Source organism: Protopterus annectens, chromosome 1.part1, assembly GCF_019279795.1.
Source record: "Protopterus annectens isolate FY-2018-M chromosome 1.part1, PAN1.0, whole genome shotgun sequence".
In the NCBI taxonomy this organism is placed as follows: Eukaryota; Metazoa; Chordata; order Ceratodontiformes; family Protopteridae; genus Protopterus; species Protopterus annectens.
The window spans coordinates 348,034,600-348,055,383 of record NC_056726.1 but is presented as its reverse complement, the minus strand read 5'-3'; positions in this window follow the sequence as shown (position 1 = coordinate 348,055,383).

The window sequence follows — 20,784 nt, the reverse complement described above, 5'->3', positions numbered from 1 at the left end:
GTGACTGTGATGAAAAGTAAAGAAGTAATAACTGCACAATCCCCAGAACTCCCCACATAACCAACAGCAGCTTTTTGTATACACAGACATCTGAGCAGAGCTGGTTTTAAAATGCGTACAGTTGAGAGCAGAGGCCATTATCAACTGTATCCTAAGAGAGTTATCTCACAGCCCTGCTCATATTAAATAGGGAAATCAGAAAATTAATATATTTGTCCTCCTCATTTATAGCCAACCAGCATCAGCTTTTATGAGGTCACCACACAGTCAAGGATGATTAAGGGGGCCCCCCCTGCAGCCACAGATATTGCAGGTACCTAAATCTATTTATCTTGTTAGTTTTAGTAGAGAGAATGCCCATCAGCAAGGTTTAACTAAGCCAGGGGTACTATGTCAGTTGTATAATATTTAATGGAATTGTGAAGCCTATTATTTGATAAAACACTGTTACTATAACCAGAGATCTCTTTGAATTGTAAAGGATATATAAGTTATTATCCACCTGGTTTATTAAGTATTCAAGATTGCTGTATTAGATTTTCTTGGCTTTACAGACATGTTACAAAATATCAAGATAAAATAACTTGCTGTAGTTTGGGGCCCCCCAGGAACAAGGACCCCAGCGACCGCAGGATTTACTGGTGCCTAAAGCTTGCTATGGCTATATATAAATGTATATATATATATATATATATATATATATATATATATATATATATATATATATATATATATATTTGTTTACATCTATTCAATCTACTGAATTTGGTCGAAACATGCAGATGGTCAAAAGATGTGTGAAATCAACAATCCCCAGATAGGGGAATATTCCCTTTCCATGGGTATTGTGCTGTCTCAGAGTTAGTATATATAATTAGCAGGGGGAATAGGGGTGTAGGAGGCTTTGCCTCCTGCAAAAAAATTGTTATTTGTTGCATGCACCAAGGTTCTTTCTCCAGGATCGCATTACAGTGGGGAAAAGGGCATATACCTTTCACTTACCTTACAGTAGTCTATATACTGCCACTACTATGCCCTTTTCACCACTGTAGTGCAATCCTGGAGTTAGTATATATAGTTAGGGGGATGTGGGGAGGGGGGTCATAGCCCCCCACCTAGTCTGGTTTATATGGTCCAGTTTAAAATTTAGTATGTTGAAATTCAGTATTATGGGTTTCAGTCAAGTGAATTTTCACACTTTGAAATTTCAGTCTTTTGGTCTCAGTCAAATGCGTTTCAATCAAATGAGGCTTCTATCATATGAAAAGCATCCTCTACATGATAGGTGAATATGTTCGCTTTGAAATGAGTAGGGAGTAAGAATATACAGAAAAGGAGATGCATGATAGTAGGCTTAGCATTTTGTTTCAAACCCTTTCTCCAAACCTATATATGCGTTTCTCTCATCCCATCTTTGTAAATGGCTCCTTTGATAATCCATGGCTGAGATTCACTTAAAAGTATGCAAAGTGCACTTGTGCCTGAATCAGCCATGTGCAGCCTGGTGAAGCATAGTAGCAATTCCTACTCCTAAGTTACACTACAGTATAGTGAGCGCAAATTTACAACAACGCAAGATATATGCAAATGACCACATAATAATATGCTGATGAAACCTGGAAGGAAATGTGGTTCTAACAATATGCAAATGTATGTAAGGTGAATGCAGTCATAATTCACAGCCATATGCAGAATTGACTATAAAAGGACAAAGAACGCTGAATATATCAGAGCTGCAGATAGAAAAATTGCCACAAGTAGCAGCAGTGGACATGCAGTAGCATACTTTAGTTATTAGTACAGCTGCTTCCTACCGGTATGCACAAGATGCCATCCATGCAGCAAACGAAATATTACCTCCAGTAAGAGATATGCCAGAATTTCACCATTCAGGAGACATTGCCTTAGACTAACTAGATCAGGACATCACATGGGCCCTGACTGGCATATGTTGCCCACTGATTCAACAGGAATATGTAACATTCCCGTACATGTGAAAATCAAGTTATGCAATGCTTTTTCTAGTACCACTTAGCTGAGAAGCCTTGAATCCCCGCCCCATGCTTCCCAAGTTTAGAAATATCTAGATATTTATCATATAATATTTGTTGATATAATCATTCTAAGAGGCAGAGCTGGTGTACTTCCATATAAATCCTGTTTAAAGGCATATCTCAAACTCTTTAGCACATTTTCTGAATGGAACTGTAAATTAAAGCATTAATTTGATAGCGCAGTGGTGCAGTGGTAGCACTGTGACCTCACAGCAAGAAGTACTCCAGTTCAGTTCTTGTCTGGAATGCCTTCTGTGTGGAGTCTGCATGTTCTCCCTGCATTTGTGTAGGTTTCCTTCCATGGTTCAAAGACATACATCTGGAAAGTTTCTCCCCGGGCCTCTGCTGAAAATTGGCTTTGTTCCAAGTTGGACTTTCCTGGTAAACAAATGTTAAATAAATAATAATAGTAAATAAAAATGGGCTAAAATAATTGCTAAAAATACAATATTGTTGCAGTTGGCAAACAAATCCTCCAACCAGCTTATAGTAGAGAAAACATGAGTAGATAACCCCCCACCATGTTGCATAATGGTGAAGAAAGCCTTCTGTCTGGCATAGCTGATTGCAAAGAGTATTTCCTCTAGATCCAAAGACATCCTTACCCCTCTATGTTCTATACTGATCAGGCCCATCATTGAATACATGGCCCATTTTGGAATGTATCTTGCTAAACATTTCAAGCAGATGAAGAGACTCCAAAGATTCTTGACAAAAAAGATCATAAGCCTAAAGGACCTGAGTTATAATAGAGGCTGGAGGCCGTATCCCTGTAATGTCATATAGACTCCTTAGGAGCAATCTGTGCTTTGTCTTCTGTGCCATTTGGGATCCAAGACTCCAAGACCTCTTGTTTCATCACAAATCAAACAGTCCAGTGAACAGCAGAACCAGATATCTGAACCATGCAATGACTACCTCTTCTCTGGAACAAACTTCCTGTCTGGATCAAGCAATATCACAAACTATCTTTCTTTAAAAAGGAATTAGACAATTGGATCATTATTCATAAATGCACCACCTATTGGCCTATTGCTCCTTGAGAAAGTAGGTAATTTTTATTTTTATTTATTTATTTTATTTTACATTTGTTTACCGGGAAAGTCCAACTGGACACATGTCCATTTTCAGTGGAGGCCCTGGGAGAAAAGTTCCACATTACAATACATTACATGAGAGTAAAAAGAAGTAGAACATACATACATATGGCATACATACACATCAGGAAAACATGCTGGTGATTAACAAACATACATATAGCATATATACGCACAACAGGACATCATGCTAGTGATTAACATTTCGTACAGTAGACAATCAGAGGTACATTTTTTTTTCTTTTGCAGTTATAAGTTTTGTAAGGTAAATGTATACAAGTTTGGAAGCATTCAGGGGAGAAACTGTTTATACATAGCTGTACCCTGACAAATTCTCTTGATATGGATTAGCCTGGTGAGTGGTATGAGCATAACCAGTTATTAGATAGTGGGTTTTCAGGAGTTTTTTGAATTGACTAAAGGAGGTGGTAGAAATTATTTGGCTTGGTAGTGTGTTCCAGGTTTTGGCAATGGTGCTGGCAAAGAGGGACTTATCAGCTTCATTTTTATGTTTGATGACAGTTATGAGGTTCTGGTTACTAGATCTTAAGGCTCTAGAAGGAATGTGGGACTGAATTAGGTGCTGAAGTGCTGGAGTTATCTCAGGAAGGTAGTAGAGTTTGTGCGCTATAGAGAGTTGATTGAGTAGAAGCATATGAGGCAACTCAAGCCAGTTGAGTTGCTTAAGGGATAGACAGTGGTGGGACCTATATGAGGCTTCAGTAGCAAACTTCGCAATCTTGTTGTAGCAAGATTCCATTTTATTTAGATCAGTTTGGCGGAGACTGGTCAAGATGGGATAGGCATAGAGGAGGGTGGATAGAAGATGAGTCCTTGCGATGGTTACTTTGGTGCGTTTTGTCATAAACTGTTTGTTCCTGTAGAGGAGACCAAGTTTTTTATTAACTTTCTTAATGGTTTGTGCTATGTGGATGTCGAACCTCAGGTTATTGTCTATTTCTATGCCTAGCAATTTAGTGTGTGTAGTTGGACTGATTTGAATGTTTTCTTTGGAGCTAATGGTGAAATAATTATTTAGGGGAGGAGCTTTGCCAGGGCTGAAAATAATTAATTTGGTGTTTTTGGGATTAAGAAGTTTGATGTTACTCAACCAAATTTTGGCTAGGGTGAAGTTATTTTGGGTAAGGGTTTACAGTTCACTAAGGGTAGGGGCAGCACATATGAGGGTAGTGTCATCTGCATATTGTACTATTGAGGCAGTGGGAGAGGATGAAGAGATCTGATTTGTAAATAGAGAGAACAGCAATGGGCCATGGATGGATCCTTGAGGGACTCCTATTACTGGTAACAGGGGGGACAATTGGTCCTGCCATAGGACTGCTTGCTGACTTGCAGATAAGTAACTGTTGAACCATGATATCGAGGAGGGACTTACATTTAGGGTGGATAGGGTATCAAGAAGCAGACTGTGGTTTACCATGTCAAAGGCTTTTGATAGGTCTAAGAATATGGAAGATACAAATAAGGATGGGTACTGACTAGGTGTAAATTGCCACATTGCCCTTTTACCTTGCACATGCTATGATTCTATGAAGTATGTAGCAAAACACTGACAGTTTGTCAGATTGAGCAAAGCTTGAGCTGCTGAGTTTTGTTTACTATTTATATACTATTTTTGATGACAGGGAAGCTACATAAGCTAAATTTAGCCTTGTACAGGCTCAACCCAGGTGAAATTCACTTATCACATAAATGGAATACTGAAACAGAAACATACAAGAGACTGATAAATTAGTAAAAAATGCAACATGATTATAAAGTATGTTAAAAAGTATATCACATTTAGAGGATGAAAAAATTATAACTATAAAAAGGTGCATGACAGAGAAAAGAACACTGCCTCATGACTCCCAGAACAAGAGGTGACAGGAAGCCTTTCCGTCACTCAACAACTTAATACGGATTGAGGATGTACATTTTAGGATGGTGCTGTTTAAATGCGTTAGGCTCGGTAACTGTAAAAATATATTGTAAGAGTTTCTCCTACCTTTGGGCAAGTTCTGATAAGGCCATTGAGGCTTTTAGGTGGAGCACAGGAAGCTAAGCAGAGGATAGCAGTTTGAGACCACTATTTCCCTTAGGGTTGTGGGTACTCCAGCATACACCAGTTTATGGATTTAAAGTCTCAAATTTTGACAACTGCATAGATAAACAACTTCCACTTAAATGATAGGCCATTCCAGTGAAACATTGTACCTACCTACCTAAGGGTTCAGGGATGAAGCCCTTAGGATAGCAGTGTGGAAGCTTGCCACCAAAATACCCATTTCTTAATTTTTTGCTTTAATCGATTTGAAGTTTTGCTGAACAAGTCTGTGAGTCAATTGAGCATACCATATTCCATATCAAAGCTCCATCTGGGGAGCCATCATAACTGAAGGCAGAGCTTAAAGAGGTGATTTCCAGTCTCTGCTCATACTAGAAACGTGCATTACTTTTAGCCTACACAAATTCATCTCCAGGATGCTGTCACACTATGGCATGCTCCATCTATTTTCTAATTTTCATTCCAGGCATTTAGCAACATGAACATCAAAAGGCAGTATGAATCAATGAGGTCAAGCCAAATTACCAGGCACTTAAAGAACGGATACTTATTCTGTACTTATGCATTTGGCTTCATTACAATGTACTCTCTTAGTGGATTCTCATTCTTCGTTCTTATCCCAAAAAGCTTTGACTTCATTTGATGGTATTAATAGCTTTTGTGTTATCTGATTATTAATAGCTTTTGTGTTATCTGATTGTCTCAAGGCTTGCTGGTATAAAAATATTCCCTTTTTGTAAATTCCTGCATATCATTGCTAGACTCCCTTTGTGTTTTAACTGAGTGTTTCTCAAACAATCTGAAAATCTAGAGCTGATAAGTATATTTTTGGCACTTCAGAGTTCTGCACTGTCTTTATTTTTGCTTGATTTAATTATTTATATATTTGCTGACATTGTTTTCTGATCTGTGCTGAAGCTTTTTTTCTCCCACCCTATTGCTGTTGTGTTCTTAAAGTTGGTAAAACTGGTCTAACAGCTTTTGTGTTATCTGATTGTCTCAAGGCTTGCTGGTATAAAAATATTCCCTTTTTGTAAATTCCTGCATATCATTGCTAGAATCTCCTTGTGTTCGGACTGAGAGTGCTTTTCAAACAATCTGGAAATATAGAGCTGATATGTATATTTTGTGGCACTTGAGTTCTGCATTGTCTTTATTTTTGCTTGACTGAATTATTTATATATTTGCTGGCATTGTTTTCTGATCTGAGCTGAAACTTTTTTTCTCCCACCCTATTGCTGTTGTGTTCTTAAAGTTGGTAAAACTGGTCTAACAGCTTTTGTGCTATCTGATAGTCTCAAGGCTTGCTGGTATAAAAATATTCCCTTTTTGTAAATTGCTGCATATCATTGCTAGAACCTCCTTGTCTTCTCACTGAGAACGCTCCTCAAACAATCTGGAAATATAGAGCTGATAAGTATATTTGTGGCACTTCAGAGTTCTGCATTGCCTTTATTTTTGCTTGACTGAATTATTTATATATTTGCTGGCATTGTTTTCTGATCTGTGCTGAAACTTTTTTTCTCCCACCCTCCTACCCTATTGCTGTTGTGTTAAAAGTTGGTGGCTTTTGCAGTTGCCCACCTCTACTGTACATTTGATCTGGGACACTCCTCCCAGTCCCATCTCTTTAGCTCATTCTACCTAATACAGAAACCTTTTGGGAAGGCCAAACCCCTTAGACCCTTAACCTTGAATTATTTTCTGTTCCTGCTCTCTCCCTTCTTACTTTATAAAAAAGATACTTTATTCAGCTGCTTATATTTTTCTAATTTGTGTTTCTTCCTATTACTCTGTTACTTCATTTTGCTTTTTCCTGCTACTTGCTGTCTGTTCTCTAAAGTGTTTAACTGCATCTTTTCTGTTTCATTTATTACTGCTTGTTTATAGCCTGTCTAAATTGTTAAGTGTTATTCTTAAGTGTTATGCTAAGCTCTTAGTTTTGGTTTAAGCACTTGGGCTTTAGGCCCATCCCTTAGCTCTCCCTGGCCTTTCTCCCTCAGATTTTGACAAATATGGATGGACAATTTCTTAGAGTTTCTCCTTCCAGTCTGGTTGATATGGGCATCCTGAGACAGTGTAGCAACTGCCTCATGTACATGGACAGCCATCTACTACTACCACCTAGGAACACAATTTGTAAGAGATGCAATTACATTAGGAACCTAGATTCCAAACACTCTCCCCCTCAAGCCAGTATATCTGGCATTAAAAAGGTTGTCAACACAATCACTACACCTCAAACACCACCCACAACTATACAACGCACACCTACATATGCAGAGGTCCTCCACATAAACATACCCAAACAAAGGAGACCTCTGAGGCAAAAACACACGCGATCTCCACAGCCCTCCACACCACATACCATGCATAGTCCACACACCTGAGCCTCACAACCACTAAGGCTTCACCATATACCAAACATATTAGTCATGGGAGACTCCATTTTGAGACACACAGATGTGCCTCTCACCAGGCTGAATAAGGAGAAAGTCACAGTTTTCTGTCAGGTGTCAGAATCCACCATATCACAGACTCTGCCATAGACCATGGTGGCGTGAATGGCTTGAGACGTACCTGTCTGGATTATATGAAGAGAGACATGATTGAGCTCACTGATTATGTGTCCCAGGCAGGTATGTCCCTAGCCTTAAGCAGCATTCTGCCGTCACCCTGAATGATGTCTCAATACAAAAAGAAAATGATTGACTTTAACAATTGGCTTAGTTTCTGGTGTCATTCCAGGAGGATCCAGTACCTGACAGCATGGGAAGATATGCTCAACAGACCATGACGCTTTGCCAGAGATGGCCTGCAACTGTCTCACCTGGGCTTCAAGCTTCTGGCAAAGGCTTTTGCCTCCCCTATAGTGCCTTTTTTAGGAAAAGTGATGAGTTTAAAACTACCAACATAAAAATTTCAACAAAACACAAATTAAAGGTCATGCTGCCAAATGCTAGGAGTCTAAATATGAAACTGCACTCATTGCAAGCATTCCTAACCCTGGAAAATGCTGACATCTGTGCAGTCACAGAAACATGGTTCAAAGCTGTGGAGAGCACCCCAGCCTTACCTGGTTACTCATCCTAGCATACATTTGGGTCTATATTATAAGCTCGAAAGCTTAAAAGAATGAGCGCTCTTTTATCGAACTATAAACATCGAAGCCACTAAATAGCAAACACACAGAACAGCGATTTTTTTTTTCCCCAGGGGAAAAAAATTGCTGCTCGGCAAAAAAAAAAAAAAAACAAATGCAAACACAAAATAAAGTGGGGGGGTTTACACCCCACACCCCACAATGGGGGGGGCTATGCCCCCCACACACTCCTACTTAAATATACCAACTCTGAGATTGCACCACAGTGGAGGAAATGGCAAAGTCCTGAAAACAGCCCAGTGATTTTTTTCCATGGGAAAAAAATCGCTGTTCCATATTTTCACTATTTAGTGGTTTCAATATTTGTAGCTTGATAAAAGAGCATTCACTCTTTTAAGCTTTTGTGCTTATGATATAGACCGTACATTCAGACCCTAAAACTGTGGGCAGTAAAGCCAAAGGAGGTAGAGTTTCAATATACATTAAAGACATACACACCTCCAGGCTGGTCAAACAGTATGACGCACAGGAGACACTCCAGGTGCAGTTAACCATTGGCAAGACCCCGATTCAAATCATAGCTAGCTACCGGCCCCAAAATGCCCAATCCACCTATTTTGACCAATTCAAATCTATCAAGATTCAACCCTTTACCCTGATCCTGGATGACTTTAACTTCCCAAACATAGATTGGAAGAACTACTCATGCCAGAACATAAATGCCGAAAGATGCCTTGATTTTGTCAATGCAAATGCCTTGGTACAGCTAGTCGATACCCCCACAAGGGGTGATAACATCTTGGACGGTATTAACCAACATGAGTAACCACTGCAGCATCTCTATAGTATCATCCTCCCTGGTAAGATCTGACCATAAAGTGGTCACTTTCAAAGTCACCATCTCCCCCAAACCCCCTCTAGCTAGGATCAGACATAAACATTTCTCCAAAGCTGAATACAGACTCCTGAGGGATGGTATAAACAGATTCACAACCCCCTCTGCCTCTGTAGGAACTGGCACCAATATCCAAAACTACATCAAAGCACTATACAAACATTTATATAGCTGCATGGAATCAGGAATACCCAACAGGACTAAATCATCCTCCGCAAGGTAGAATAAACCTGTCTGGTGGACATCTGCAATAAATAAACTGCATAACAAAAGGAAAAAAAATTGCTGTCCAAGACCAAGAAGGAGCAGGTGCCCAATTGGAAGCAATGTCTCCTTAGTCTGAACAAGCAAATAAGAGCACTAGTGAAATCCTCCAAAGCAAACTTTGAGTCCATATTGGCCACATCTATTAGAGACAATCATAAGGCCTACTTTGCATATGTCCGCAACCTCAAAGGAAGCACCCAGATCTGTTCAGAACTGGTGGTCAAGGACACCAAATACACAAATGTTGTAGGTATAGCAAACTTGCTGGCTGACAGATTCAGTGAAAACTTTACCCCTCTGTCACTCCCAATAGTAAATCAAGGCACCCCCAGTACCTGCCTCCATCCCCTTATATCTAGGGAACAGGTCATCACTGCTCTCTCAAAGGCAAAAAATACAGCCTCCATGGGACCCAATAACATCCCAGGCTGCAACCTACGTGAACTCAGGCAGGAACTTGCAGCACCATTAGGCACTCTATTCAACCAAAGCCTGGATACTGGAGTCATCCCAGCTGAGTGGAAGACAGCCACTGTCATCCCTTTACACATAGGTGGAGTGTCCACCGATCCGGGAAATTATAGACCCATCAGCCTAACTAGCCTGATCTGCAAGACCACGGAAGAGATTATCATGGACCTCATTAACATGGACATTGGCAAACTCCAAACACTTGATCCCACACAGTTTGGCTTCGTCAATGGGAGGTCATGTCTGCTAACTTTGGTTGACTTCTTTGAGACAGTCACCAAAGCCATGGACGAGGGGAAGACGGTGCACACTGCCTACCTTGATATGACCAAAGCCTTTGACACTATTCCCCACTCGAGCATAATAGATAAACTCTTTCAACTAGGCATCAATCCATATGTTACCAGACGGGTAGCAAACTGGCTCTCTGATAGAACCCACATAGTCAAAATAGGGGAAGCCACCTCAAGCAGTAGACCCGTAACAAGGAGCATACCCCAGGGTTCAGTCTTGGGGCCTCTGTTGTTTGGGATATACTTTTCTGAGGTGCAGGCCAAAACCAGTGGGCTACAGCTGACTAAGTCTGCAGATGACTGCAAGCTGGGTGCTGTCATCAATTCCCCTAGTGATGTGGGCATCCTCCAAGAGGGTCTCAATCAGACAAATGACTGGTGCCAGAAACATGTCCTCAAGCTGAATACAAAAAAATGCATCAGCATCCCTTTGGGGAGATTGGCATCCCCACAAATTATCACATTAATAACAACGTCCTAAGCACACAATCTGTCGTGAGGGATTTGGGCACCCAGGTTTATAGCAACCTGACGTTTGACCACCATGTTGCTTCTGTTGTATGACAAGCCTTCTACATGGCTCACCTTATAAGTAACGATATCTCATCCAGGGACAAGGAGCTCATAACATCCCTGTATTCTTCTCTTATAAGGCCCATTATTGAGTACAATGCCCCAATTGGCATGTACCTTGCAAAGGATATGCAGCTGCTGGAGAGACCACAGTGGTTCCTCACCAGGAGAATCCATGGCCTCAAACATCTACCATACACAGATAGGCTAAAAGCCCTATCCCTCTACTCAGTTTCATACAGATTCCTCAGAGGTGACCTCTGCCTGGCATACAAGGTGATCACCGATCATGGACCCCACCTTGATGGGACTGCTGCATATCTGCAAGTCAAGCTCCACTCAAGTAACCCGCACAACAGCCTCAACCTAGTCTATGGCATCAACAAGACTTGTTGGTAAGACAGATTTGTGTCCTAGAGACTCCTCCATCTATGGAATAGACTCTCTCTCCACATCAAGCAGAGTACCTCTTTACCCCTTTTTAAGTGCAACCTGGATAACTGGATGGGAAACAGAAAATTTACCCCTAGGATTCCACCCATGTACCTGGTGGACAGGGGCATCATGTGCTGATTTGTCTAAACATGAGCTAAACTCTTGGCTAGGCATATAAGGGCCTCAAGGCCAATAGCCTAGTAACCTCTTGTGATTCTATGATCCTATAATAAGTAGGTTTTTGCTAGTGGAACAATCCACTGACATTACAGTATGCTTGGCATGCTTAACAGACTCTCCCAAATGTCTTTCCCACCCTTGATGATGTGTTCTTTCTGAGAAAAAATTACTACTGTGAACTGATAAAATTTAAGCTGATATTCTCGGGCTCATTAATGTTTCCAGAAAAGTAAATCCTTCTCAGAGAACTGAGTGTAAACTTTGATTCTCTAAAATAAAAGGCTTCTTACTGAAATGTTGGCACTCGAAGCATCAAGTGCAGAAAAGTAAAAAAAAAAAGACCAAAAAACTAGAGCAGAACAAATCTCAAAAATCTCTCTTCTTAAAACTTCTTTTTGCAGTGGGTGTGGGTGTGAGCAAGTCCCTCCTGCAGCCCCGACCACCCCCACCCCCAATGTGTGTATATATATATATATATATATATATATATATATATATATATGTGTGTGTGTGTGTGTGTGTGTGTGTGTGTGTGTGTGTGTGTGTGTATATATATATATATATATATATATATATATATATATATATATATATATATATATATATATATATATATATGCACACACACATATATATATTCTATATATATATTATATACATACATACACACACACACACACACACACACACACACACACACACACACACACACACACATATATATATATTCTGAGAAATGTCATCTCAGACAGTATATGTAAGTCCATTCTTTCGATCTTTCAGTCTCCATATTTAGGGACTCACTCTAGCGGGCTCTGACTTTTCAAATGGTTACCAATAAAATCTGAGGTATAAAAATACTGAAATTGTTCTGATCTCAGAACGGCAAATCCCTGCTGAGCTGTAGAAAATGATGCCTGCCTTGGGCAGTTAGCTGCTTTATGTGCTGTAAGGCAGCCTATACTATCAGCCTTGTCCTACAGACAGAACAATGCTCTATATTGTGTGTGTGTGTGTGTGTGTGTGTGTGTGTGTTGAAGCGGTTATTGAATCAAGCACTATTTTCCTGGACAATATTCACCTGTTAAGGTATTTTAATACCCTCCGAAAGAGTCACCTATTCTGTATAATGGATTTGCTGACTGATTTGTTTACTGACTAGGTAAACCTATTAGGCACAAGTGCCTCTTTTTTGGAATAACCTGGAAGGACAGTCTGGTTAGGGGAGATGCTCAATCAAACAACAGGCAAACAGAGACTGGTGGAATCAAACCTAGGACTACAGAATAAACATGTTAGCAGCTCATAACCTTAACCCACTGTGCTGAATTGCCTGCTTTCTATCTCTGTTTGTATCCTACATTGGCTGGGTTAGTTCCTCAAGGCTAGCAGCCTCTTTTCAGGGATCTGAGGTAGTATTTATACTACTAGGGAAAATTTGGCCAGGGCATCTGAGATGATGAACAAGAGGTAACTGAGACTACTAAAACTGCCCTCTAATAAAATATTTTATTATATGCGGCAGCTTTAGTTATATATGCTTCCACATCTGTTCTATATGGATTAGTGATGAAACACTAAGGAGTACATGTTCAATATCATTACATATCAGACTGAAGCAGAGTAATGCACATCAACAGCTTTTCATTCACAGGTCCTGTGCCTTAAACAAATAAGTTAAAAACTTGATCCAAGATACACAAAGAATCACACACACATCTTATAACATGTGTGTGCTACATCACTCACACTATCTAAGCTCTGTGCCTGTTAATGTACATTAAATACAGTACTGCCCTCGTGACATAACAAAGGCCAATAAGTGCAAGTAGGCCTAAACATGTATGCTCATGATGTGGAAGGTGTCCTATCTGTCTTACTGTGTCTCTGCACACCCATATCAGGCACATTCACAATCTGATTACAGCCACTTCCCACCATATGATTTTATCAAGCATATGCATTAGTTAATTATAGCCCCTGCTCCAATGCACCACCATACCAAACACACCTCCTCCTACTGCATGTGTGCTATACACAAACAAAATTCAAATATATGCCATTAAGTTCATTTTTATAAATACATTCTCCCTTCCCCAACATCCATGCTAAACATTTTAGCATCATATCACTTTGGCACATAAATCCAGTACTAACACAATGCATGCACACACACACACACACACACACACACACACACACACACACATGCAAACCTACTGCTCACTTGTGCAAGAGTGAACTACAGCAAATGAATGCTTCAAGAAGAAAGCTGTTAATGCAGCTCATTATAGTATTTAATAATGTAGATCATTAATATGCAGCTCTTTGTAGTATTTATTAATGCAGAGCATTGATATACAGTTCATTATATTATTACAGGGCTAGCACAGTGACCCCACACTGCATGTTTGATGCCATCTCACTGGCACTTCACTTATCCTTGGCACACCTGGAGAACAAAAATTGCTATGTCCACATATTATTTATTGACTTCACCTCGGCCTTCAACATGGTCATCCCCCAACATCTGATTGAGAAACTGTTCCATCTGGGTGTTAGCACTCCTTTATGCAACTGGATTCTGGACTTCCTTATTGACAGACCACAAAAGGTATGGGTAGGCAGCAACACCTCAATGAGCATCACACTGAACACTGGAGTATCTAAAGGATGTGTCCTGAGTCCTCTGCTGTTCACCATACTGACACATGGCTGCATCACTAGGTACAACACAAACCACATCATTAAGTTTGCGGATGATACTACAGTGGTGGGTCTCATCAGCAATGGTGACAAAAAATCCTACAGAGAGGAGGTGAAACAACTGATTGTCTGGTGTGACGACAACAACCTGTCTCTCAATGTGAATTCAAAAAAGGAGATAATAATAGACTTCAGGAAGAGATGCAAGGCTCATTCTCCACTCACAATCAAAGGAGCAGCAGTGGAAAGGGTGAAGAGCACCAAGTTTCTGGGGGTGCATATCACTGAACACTTGTCTTGGTCAATAAACACTAGTCACATTGCCAAGAAGGTGCAACAGCATCTACACTTTCTAAGAAGGTTGGGGAGAGCAAAACACCCACCTTCAGTTCTCACAGCCTTCTACAGGGATACCATCAAAAGCATCCTGACTATTAATCTCTCAGTGTGATATGGAAACTGCATGGTTTCAGATTGCAAATCTCTCCAGAGGGTGGTGAAAGTGGTGGAGGGAATTATCAGGTCCATGCTCCCATCTATCCAGGACTTGCTCTCTGCTTGGTGCCTCAGCAGAGCCATGAAAATAGTCAAAGACTGCAGTCACCCTGCCCACGGTCTGTTCTCGTGTTTTTCTTCAGGCAGGAGATACCGTAGCTTATGTTGCAAAACCACCAGATTTAATAGAAGCTGTTTTTCACAAACCATCAGACTTCTGAACTCCAGTAATAATAAACACCATGCTGGTCATCATGGCATGGCGTTACAACACTGAAGTAATTCACAGGCATATGCAATAACTCTATTAAAGTACAATCTTATACCTTATGTGCAATATTAACAATGCTAAGTTAACATTCTGTGCAATATGCCAGGTTAGCATTCCATGCAATTTGAAATCTGTCTGATTTTGATCTGTGCAATATATTATCTGTGCAATATTTTGGGTATTGATGAAGACATGTAAATGGAATAGTCTTGGTGCATGCCATTGTACTTGTTACCGCACTACATAAATGTCTTACTGTTGATGCATGTCATTGTACATTACAGCACTGCATAAATGTCTTACTGTTGATGCATGTCATTGTACATTACTGCACTGCATAAATGTCCTACTGTTGATGCATGTCATTGTACATTACCGCACTGTATAAATGTCTTACTATTGATGCATGTCATTGTACTTGTTACCGCACTGCATAAATGTCTTACTGTTGATGCATGTCATTGTACGTTACCGCACTGTATAAATGTCTTACTGTTGATGCATGTCATTGTACTTGTTACCGCACTGCATAAATGTCTTACTATTGTTATTGTTGGATTAGCATTAGTATATGTGTTATTGTTGTATTAATATTGTCAGTATATGTTGTACGCACATTGAGTTCGAAGTAACGCAATTTCATTCAGTTGCACTGTTGTGCAGTCTGAATGACAATAACGTTCACTTTGACTTGGATTTTGACTTAGTCTGAATCACAATAAAGTTCACTTTGACTTTGACTTTGAGGAGTAATTTTCTCTTATGCAGTCTGCAATGACTTTACTAGGGTGTAGTTATTTTTATATACTTGGAAAATGATTATTTAGTTCTGGAGCCTGTTTTGTCAAACTGTTCAGCGCTGACACTAATGAGTTGAAAAGGTAGAATGTATATATAAGAAAATCCAGTGTTATGAATGGCGGAAGCAGCAATACAGCCGTACAATTATATCAGGTTTTTTTATTTTCATTCTTCCTATTTCTTTTATATTCAAATTTAAGAGGCTCTGGCTCTGCATATTTTTGTTTCATACAATATTTCTATTCTGCATGACTGTATATATATATATATATATATATATATATATATATATATATATATATATAGATAGACAGATATAGCTTCTCAGTATGGTGTGTAATTCCTTATATATTTGTTCTATATTCTAATAAAAATCTTTGTAAACTTTAATAAACCATTGTCCAAATAACTTCACTGTATCCCACAGAGATGTCAACACTCAATAGTGTGGGATGTGGCCATAGAGTTTAATGGACACCGACATCTGCATGTGTAGTGGTGCATCCATTAAAGTCTATGGATGCATTCCCATGTTATTCCTACAGTGAAGTCTCTGAAGGTAAGGTTCACTGATTATGCTCAGCGAAATGAGCATAGGAAAAATATAACTTTGCAATGGATTTTAATAAAAAAATGGTGGAAATGGATATTAACGGATAGGGGTCAAAATGCTTTAATGTGCAAAAAAGGTTAGTAACAAATGTCAGTAAAACACTTTCACTGACAAAATGAGCACCATCTGTCTTTTCTCAGAGGGGTAAATGCAGGAAACATAGGACCTGGCATTGTTCCTATGTATCGCCCACATGTCACAGCACACTGCATTAGAATGCACACATGTTACCTGACTCTTTACCTCCTGTACCCTCAGGTCTCATCTGAAATTCATTAAAACTGCTTGAGGAATTCCTTTTCTAAGAAGTGCAAGTTCTTCCTTATAGCAAATCATTGCCCTGTCCTGCCACCATTATGCCCCCTTATTGTTTAGGCTTGCTGACCTTTTTTATTTTTGTATTTTATACCTACTGTATTGAGTATTCTCAATACGGCTATGTTTTAGCCTTGTAGACACTGCTGAGAGCACATTTTTGCACCACCTGTAACCCATGTAAATACAATGTATAAGGGCAGCTCAAAGGTACAAGCCCAGGAATACACACTTACACACCTGAGCAGTACTTACGCACCTGAGCAGGGCATTCATTTCCTTTAATGCACATTCTTACAGTGTTGTATTGCACTTACAAACTGCCTCTAAATAGCAGCATTTTCAGACAGAAACTTAGACTGAAGGTTTGGCCATTTACATGAATATTGCTCTATGCTTCTGTATTAGGTAGAGAGGTTCCTTTACAGTGCTGGTAATAAGCAATTATCTGGTTAGTTTAATGTGCAAAAAATAAGGGCTATGGGCCATGGAAGTCACTCGACAAGTTGGCTTGTCACTGCAGGAGTTTTCTGCACTAAACAGCATTTCTGGGAAGTATGGTATGGAAAAGAAGAGCTTAGGAAGAGAGATTCCTTTACAGTGTTGCAAAGCAGTCTTTTGGCTTTTCCCGGTTAGAGGATCACCAATCTGCAGATTGATAAGCAGTGGAGTTTTTACAGTGCCGAGTTGCCAGCCTGACACCCAACTTTCACAGATACAGTGTTGATAAAAAGAAATTACCTGGTTGTTAGTTTAATGTATAAAAAAGTGGGCTATGGGCCTTGGAAATCAAAGAAGTTGGAAGAGTTCTGTGCCTAGAATAGCAGTTCTGGGAAGTGGGATGGTGCATTCCATTGCTAGCTCACATTTTTTCTAAGTCAAAGCAGTGGAGGAGGGTCATTGCCTTCCATACCCTGTGACCCGTCACTATTGTACTCAGTTGGCAGATCACAATATAAGTGAAAGAGAAAAGAAAGTTGACTGGGGCTGACAGTGTTACAGTGAAATAAAGTAATTTGTCCTTTTCCTCACTGCTGTGAGATCCCAGAGTTAGCATAGTTTATAGTTATGGGATTCTGGCGAGGTTACGGGGTGGGGGGGGGGCTATCCCTGCAAAATCACTCTTTTGTTCGTTGTACTTTCAGACTTAATATTGAAAGTCAGTGATTTGCATATGACATACTGAATCTTAATGTTAATTTACAACAATGTTTCAATACAGATGCGTGTGTGTGTGAGTCTATATCATTTGATCAAAATAAAGAATATTAAACACGTGGTTGAAACAAAACTGATCTAACACATACTTATCTAAAGTCAGCTTAACTCAAAAATAAAAAAAAGTATGTTTTTTCAAGCACCCTGCACTCCCTACACACCCCTAATTTATGTCACAACTCCACAGTCAAACTACAGTGGAATAAAGGGAAACAGCATTGAAACTGTAGTACCAGCTTACACAATCCAACACACTGATAAAGCAAACTGCAATATTACTTCTAAATCTATAAGAAAACTAATACCATTAATCATAAAGCACAAGTTTCTTTATTATCAGAGTTCTAACTGGTGGTATGTAGTGGAGACTACATTAGATGAATTGTTATTAGATCACTTATTTTAACCACTTTTGTTCAAATGAAGTGATAGATCACCTGAAGGTAACACAAACACACAGACACCACACACACACACACACACACACACATATATATGTTTATATATATATATATATATATATATATATATATATATATATATATATATATGTATATATATGTGTATATATATATATATATATATACACACACACACACACACACACACACACACACACACACACACACACACACACACACACACACACACACATAGCGTGCCAAATCTAGCCATCAATAACCCCTTTTCCCATTTTTGTTCATGGGTTCGGGGGCTCACATTAACAGTGACAATCATCTAGATACAATGTTCACACATAGGAATCAAACCAGGGATGAATTTCCTGTTCCCCATCCAATTGTCCACATTAATTTATCTTTATTAGTGAAGTCAACATTTAGAACGATTGATCTAGTTAACTTGATCTAGATATATAAATGCATAAATACACACACCCGCGCCCTCGCCTGTGCACACACACACACACACACACACACACACACACACACACACACACACACACACACAGAAATTTAATGCAGGAATGCAAGACCATGTGACATAATTGAAAATTCAGACAGTGAAAAAAAAACTCTAATTCATTCAATGACGTTTTTTTATTTCACCACAATTGGGTATAATATCTGTAGTGCCCCCATTGCACTTAGCCAGTTGTCAATCTTCTAGTCCTCTCTACTTTAATTCATGAACAACACCCTAAACTATTTAAATTCCTCCATCAGTGGTATCTCTTGCATTCATCCCTGTTCCACTGAGGACAGACTACTCTCCTCTCAGAGAAGACACAACCTGCAATTGGAAGTGCTGATGTTTATCCTATCTGTTTCACACTCGGCAGCAAATCACTCCAGTGCACTCTGGAAATCAAAGCCACTTCAGGTTAAGGGACAGAAGTCATCTGTGAAGAAAAAAGATGCAAAGCTAGCATCCCTAAAGTGGATGCCCTCTAAATTTTGGCTGCGCTTTCTTTTTGTCTGTTAACCCAAGTAACCCCACTAGACATACTTGTCCATTTTCAGGGGTAACCCAGCAGCGTTTAAGGGACTGGCAATGGTTAAGTAGGGAAAGAAACAGCACACCTCCTTGAACATCTGAAGAGAATGTTTTCAGAAGTGCTTTTGTATACAAAAACAAATCATGATATAAGTTGAGATGTTAAAGTGAAATCCCATGTGCTTGCGTTTGTGGTATCTCAGGTGATGTAAAAGACCCCAGAATCTATCGAAAAGAATAGGGGAAGTTCCTCAATGCCCTGGTCAAATTTCCCCTGGTAATACCACCTCAGGTCTCTCCTGAAAAGAGGCCACTAGCCTAGTAGGACTAAATCTTTCACCAAATGATTAATAAAGAAATAAATAAAAACATTAAACTGTATCTAAACTGTCAGATATACATCATGTATGTGCAGAGAATGGCTTACATGCCTCCCATTTCTCTTTATAAATTAAACAGACTAAAATTAAATACCCTGTAAAAAGCAAATGGATGGGCTTAGATTCATTTGAAATATTTTAAGTCGGAGCAGGTGTGCATTATATGTTTCCCTTACATCATCTCCCTTTGAAGATCTAAATTTCTTTTATTTTTCTAGCTGGTGATTAAATAATGTGTGATATTTGCTGTGGTTCTTTGGGCCCCAAAATTGATAATAAACCTCCAAACACTCTTCTTCTTTGTGCATCCATATAAGGCGAAGACTTGCCCAACATAACTGTAACTTGTGTACTCGCTGTCAGCAAGGCAATGCTTTGCAAATATTTGCCTTTTTTAAGCACATTACAATCTGCACTCAAACTGCTTCAGTAAATGAGTTGTTGATGTTTGCATTTCCTGTTTAACTTTGTTAACCAGTCTCGCAAGGGTCATAAATAAGTGTGAATGCATGGATCATGTTACACACTATGTTACACACTATACTAAACAATAACCTGAATAAAAGGCTCTTTTTCTGGCCCACTGTTATCAGAGACCTACACTTGGAAGTCTTTCCCATCTCTTTCTTACCCATGCTTTCTCAGATCAGTCCCAGGTAGACTGACACAATGTATTTTTTCCAAAGCTTTTCATAATCTGACCATGCAGAGAAATCCTCAGAGAAATTACATTTCACTATTAAAGGCATTTGGCCAGATTCAAGAAAGCCTACACTGTCTGTTTACACCATTTGCACACTGTTTTGGATTCACATGTGGCTTTACATGGTGTGTAGAACCACGTAAACAAGGTAAACACTGTGGCATGCTAATTACAGCATAAGCAGCTGAACTGTAAGCTAATCAACCAATCTAAGATGGAGGAGCTATTCAACAAGCTATAAAGCAACCGTGTAGACTCAGTGCTGGATTTCCCTGCAAATTCCAAAACCTACTGGAATATAGCCATGGAAAGGAGTCTACACAAAAAGAATGCTTGGGGCTGCTGTTGCTTAAATTCATGTGTGTGTGCAATAGGCTGAAGTCTATGCTGC